Source organism: Talpa europaea (genome assembly GCF_964194135.1).
Source record: "Talpa europaea genome assembly, chromosome: 9".
Classification (NCBI taxonomy): domain Eukaryota; kingdom Metazoa; phylum Chordata; class Mammalia; order Eulipotyphla; family Talpidae; genus Talpa; species Talpa europaea.
In genome coordinates, this window is record NC_140076.1 from 17,931,164 (window position 1) to 17,937,196 (window position 6,033).

Genomic DNA, 6,033 nt, shown 5'->3' on the forward strand with positions numbered 1-6,033 from the left:
ATTTGTTATTTTAAACATAACCTGATATACACCAAGATAAAAAGCCCTGTGTCTTTTGCAATACATCATTTACTACAACCACTTTCTATGAAATAGCTGAATGTTTTATAACATATACACAATTTTCTAATCTGAAACTTCATTCTTAAGGCAACTTCAGGGAAACTCATGTGGTAACAATGTATCAATAGAATTAGGCTTCAATCAATAGTTTCTCTAACCAATTTATTTACACCTTAACATGAACTGTGGCAGACCCTTCTGAAGAAGAGCTTTATAAAATATCACTTTATCGCTGGAGCAAATTAGACAAAAATTCAAGCTCCATACACAATTAGCAAAAACTTCTAGATTGTGTAAAACATGAAAGGACTCTTTAAAATGTACAACATATTCATAGTGTGCTCCTTGAAGAATCAATAAAGCCCCTGAACAAAAACAGCAACAGAAATGTTCTTAGCCTGAACCGTCTCACTTGCTACTGATAAAAGAAAAATTTTTAATTTTTATTAATAATTTACAATAATAATTGCAATATCACCATTGCTATGTTAGTACTTCAACCCCTATCAACAGGACAAGAAACCAAATTCAAACACTTTACTGGTGGGGAAAGTCTCACTGTTTTTAAAAAAAAAAAAAAAAAAAAGGTTGCTGGGACTCCCTGGTGGCGCAGGGGTTAGACCTTAGCACTATCAAGCTATCACCAGTCCCTGCAGCATGAGTTCGATCCTGGCCAGGGAGCTGACCCACAAGGTACAGCACATCTCTCCCGTCTCACCCGCTGCTCCCCTTAGTAGTGTATTTCAGTCAATCTGCCTGTTCTGCTCCCCAATCTGTCTCTGGTGAACCCTGCTGTGCCCCCCCCCAGGTTTACACCCCCCAGCTCTTTGTATGCATAAATAAGTCTTTTTAAAAAATGCCTCAACACAATGATTGTGTGGGCAAATATACTTCAGACATTATCTAATCATCACAGAAGCACTAAAAGGCAGGATTATTACCCCTATTTCACAGATGAAATGCTAAGGTACAGAAAGGTTACATATGCCCAAGGCCATTTGGCCTAGTAACAAAGGAGCAGATTTCAATGCAAATCTGTTTGCACCCAAACCTAGTTCTATCAACCCCTTGCTACTCTCCCCAGTAAATCAACACAGGAGACACTTTTCTCACTTGTATCTGCTACTCTCCTCTGGAAGGATCAACAAAGAATCTCCAAAGTGTTACCATGAAACATCACTACATGAGGTGCTTAAATAAAAAACCACCTCTGTGCAACAACTAGAACACTTGCCAGTCTGGGAGAAAGTTAAAAATTGCTACAAAGTAACTAAGCACTTACCGATTAGAACACACCTGTCCACAGCCATTAAAGTCTAATTTCATGCCTATTTTTTTGTCCCTAGCCCTACTGTGTCATTTCAAAAACAAATTCACAAGATTTAAGAAAACTTAGACTATTTCTCTTCATAGAATTACATCTCCTGGTAAAGAAGCATCTGCTTCTCACAATTCACATTTTTGTCAGAAGTATGAAGATAAATGGAATTTGTTCAAAGCCTAATTTGGAAATGCTATTCTGTTAACAATCCCAATGCATCAGAACCTTACCAGTGTAATGGGGTAGTCTAACTTTCTTAAGGACTTCAGTTTCTGCTTTCTAATGTTCATATTTATGTACCAAAATCAAAAAGTCTTAGCTATGTTTACCATGAGCCTTAGCAAAGTGCTAACAAACTTAATGCCATCCTCATGTGCTTTTCAACTCATTGCCCTCTTATCACCAATACTGAATAATCCCACTTTCTTCTACAAGGGATTGTAAATATAAGTCATCATTCTAGAGCAAGCAAGAAATTCCAAATTCCAAGTTTTACCACTGAATTAGCAACCTCTGAGTGTTTCCTCATCTAGAAAATGGAAGAAATCCTTTATTCTTAACAATTTTTTTTAATTAAAATAAACAATAGATGTAAAACTTTTTGGGTAAATTTAATGTCACCATGTTAAGACCCAAAAAATTCAGTTACCACCAGTTAGTCCCTAAGAGGTGTTTTAAAGTAGCAAATGCAATCTTGAAATTTGCTGAAATAAAGCATTTGCCGAAACACTTACCTAAGAAAAAATCTCCATATGAAAAAGGTGTTTACCATTGAAACACAACTTCCAACAAGGAATGGGGGAGGGGCAGGGAGATTCCCAGAAAAATGTTCAACCAAAACAATTGGCTTTTTGTAAAGCTATCTGTACGCCCTGAGACTTCCTGCTTTTCTACCTAATGAGGCAAGGCAGTTTCTCCAACAAGAGAAAACCTGGCAGAAAGAAACAGTTTGAAAGTGAGCAAATACCTGAGCAATTAACATGTGTCTCGGGTAGTTTTGTAATATCTTGGCAACTACAGCACAAAACTTAAGAAATAAGTCACCCAAATATTAGAAAACATCTGAATTGCTGATGCCTTTTAAAGAACTTGTAATGCTCACTAAAATTTATGTGCAGCATTTGAAATGTGACTTTTACAAATGACACACTATAAAAATAAGTGTCTTATATTAGAAATAAGTGGATTCTAGTTACTCTTCCAGTTCTCAAACTGCTTACATCAAGGGTTTTTTTTTTTAATCACTAATAGATTTCATTTCAAACAAAGAAAGACGGTTTAATCCATCTCCATGGCTCACTTTTTACCAAACTGCTTAGTTTAAAAGGTGTTTATTTTTACCACACTGGAAAAAAAATTACGTGGCCATAAATTTTAAAGCCGCTTATCTCAAACCCAAACTAAACTTCAAACCCAACTTCAAAAAGCTGTGGCCTTGGACAAAATTAATTCAATTGTGGCTAAGGCAAAATATTAACTCAAACTTCAAAACCGAGTATTTCCCAAAAATCCAGACAAAGAATCAACAGCCCCCAGTCGTGTCTTTATAAAGTTAAAAAATGAGCAGTGGGTCATAATAATTACATGCTGACTAAAACTGCGTCGGGAGCCACATACCTAGGAAGCTTGTCTTGTTCCAGTTCTCATAAAATAATACAAAAAAGCTAAAGCTACAAATCCATTGTTTCAGAAGTAACTGACTTTAATAAGACATAACAAAATAATAATAATAAAGCCTTATAAACTACTAATCCCAGGGAGAGTAGGAAGTGAACGAATTGAGATCGACAGCTAAGAACAGTTTTCTTTACTAGACAATGAAGAGTACCAAAACCTCAAGTTATGGGGATGATTAAAAAACCTTCCCTGGTACCGACGGGAAAGGCGGGGGGGGGGGGATTCCTTCGCGGGAGGGGGAAAGTACTGAGAGGGGGAGTCAGAGGAGCGTGTTCCCCACTTGACGTGGGAGTGGTACCGACAAGTCTAACAAATGATGTTTACCAGGAACGTTTGTGATACTAAAACTACCTAGTATTGTGTATGTGGTTTCCTACTACCAAGGAGTGAACCCCTCTTTCAGTTCAGACAGACACGCACCTATAGAAAGAGGCTCGACGAGCAAGAACCCCAAAACACAAGCTCACTCGGAAACAAAAGGCCACAAACACCCAGGAGCCTAAAAGCGATCTGAAACTTCCTGATCGCCACTTCTCCACATTTAAGGTTCCCAAAGTTCCCCCACAGTGGGTTCGCCTGCAGACAAGGGCCACCGCTGCTTCTAAAGCGATTTATTGTTCCTCCTCCTCCGGCGCTGCCACGGAAGCCCAAGAAGTCGAAGAAATCCAGAAAGGCTCAAAATTACACTTCATGGCCACAGAAGACTCGGGGCTTCGCAAATCCATGAAAAAAAGCAACCCGAATGGCAACATCAATCTTCGGGGGCTCCAACAGGGCCGAGCAGAAATGTAGAGGCATGTCTATGCCCTGAGCCTGGGCCTAAACCCCCGGCATTTTCCTCGTTTCGACCCCGCTCCCCACCCCCTCCCTCCTTTGATAACAATAGGGGCCTTGCTGCTGACTCCAAAACATGTACGAGAACAGCGAGTGAGAAGCCTCAGCTAGGGCCCCGGCGGCTTTTCCAAAGCCCTTCTCACCCCCCCAACCGCTCTCAAACACCAATACAAAGGGACAATCTGCTCGCTAGGGGTCCGGAGCAGCGTTTGGGGGCAGCGGGGTGCGGATACTCACGGGCGGAGCGGTAGGATGAAGATGGATTTCAGCGCCCCGATCTTCTCTCTCCGGCGCTCTCGCTCCCCCTTACCTTTCACTCCGACAACATGGCGGCCCACTGGGGACTAGGCTGGCGCGGTGCATCATGGGATAGGCTCTGGCCCCGGCCTCGGCGGTGGCAGCGGCATGTGCCGAGAAAGCAGGCGGCTCTGGAACAGGTTGCCTGGTTGCCATGACAACCCAGGGCCTGTGTGAACTTGGGAAACTCACAAGCGACACAACCGCTGCGCGCGCGAGTGCGCGCCCGCTAGGCGAGCGCGCGCCGCCGCCGACCGAAAGCGGAGGCCCGCGAGCCGGCAGTGGGGCGCCCGAGAGGCGCGCGGCACCCCGGCTGGGCGCGCCGGGCTGGGGCGCTGACGCCGGCGACGTGCGTGAGGACCATACTCGGGGCGCCTCCCTGCACCCCCTCCCGGTTTCACCCCCAGATTGGAAGAGCCTACAGTAGAATTGGACGCTTACTCGGGGGCCTCTGGCGTAACAGGTGCTGAGTTCAAAGCCCGGTGCTGAAGCTTCCTGGCCCTGTGGCCTTGTTTCATGTTCCTGCCCCCACTGGCCCATTCGTAAAATGGAGGGGAAACGAGAAGAATCACTAGGCAGATTCGCCGTGAGGATCAGGATGAAGTGTTCTGTACACAGAGCCTGGGACTTGTAAGCAGGACCCCTACAGATTTGCGAGGTGTAAGCGCGGGACCCCTTGATCCCAGTGGCTTTCAATTTCAAGGCGGTGATGGCAGAACTTTAAACCAAAAGCATGAAGTCCACTCTGCTTGGAATCAATAAGTAGATGTTGTCATTCTGTCCAGTTTTGAAAATGAATAGAAATGTGGCTGTCTGAATAGAGTAAGTTTTCAAAGCAGTAGCGTTTGATAAGATATATTCTATCAAAAATTAAGCCCAAGAGAGGTAGAAAATTTAGGCAAATCGCAATACTATAAAAGACCAAGAGAAGATGGGCCCCAGGGGAGTTTATACGTATGTATCCGTCTGTTGTTTTTTAAAGATTAAAAATATATGCCGTTCATAAAGTAGAACAAATGAAAGAATTGCTAAAAAATATTGCGATATGCATGGTAGACAAATGCTTAAGCGTCAAGCGTCATGATAAATACTGAATTTCACGATTCAATTTAAAAATTCCATGCGGGGACTCCTTAGCTCTCCTCACGGTGCTTGGGACAACAGCCATTCTTCGGCATTCCTGCTCCCTTTCGCCAACAGGTCTACACATCTATTTCTTTTAAAATCTCAATTTGGGGGCCTCCCCTGGTGGTGCAGCAGTTGAGCGGTGGGCTGCGAGGCTGCAGCGCCGGTTCGTTCCCCGGCCGCCGGCGAGGGTCCCACAAAAAGAAAAATAGAGTCTCAATTTGGTATAAAAACATTTTTTTGAGGAAGGAGCGCAAAAGCTTGGGAGAGCTGCAGGAGTGGAAAGGCTGTTCCCTCCCTGGCCCTCCACCCCGACCCCAAGTCCCAGGGTGGGGTCAGGACACCTACTTTCCAGACTTGTGTCTAAATCTCTGCTGCAGTGACAAGGGGTTCGAGGCCTGACTGCCCTGGAGTGGGAACTGCGGTCATGTCCCCGCCCAGCCTGTGCTCAGTGGCCCTCCGTGCTTCAGTTCCAGACACCCACTTGTTCCAGGAAGCTGAGGATGTCTATCACATTTAGATTTCAGGGCTTGTGGTCAAGGCAGGGGAAACTGGCCTGTGTTTTTTTGTTGTGTTTTTTTTTTTTTTAACATTTAGCTTTACCTGTGTTTATTAGTGATTTTATAAACATAGTGTAGGGGCAGGATGGGCACAGGGCTGGTTCTTTATGATTTGAGCAGACTAGGTAAAGGAGAGTCCTGGAGCCCTCGGTGGCT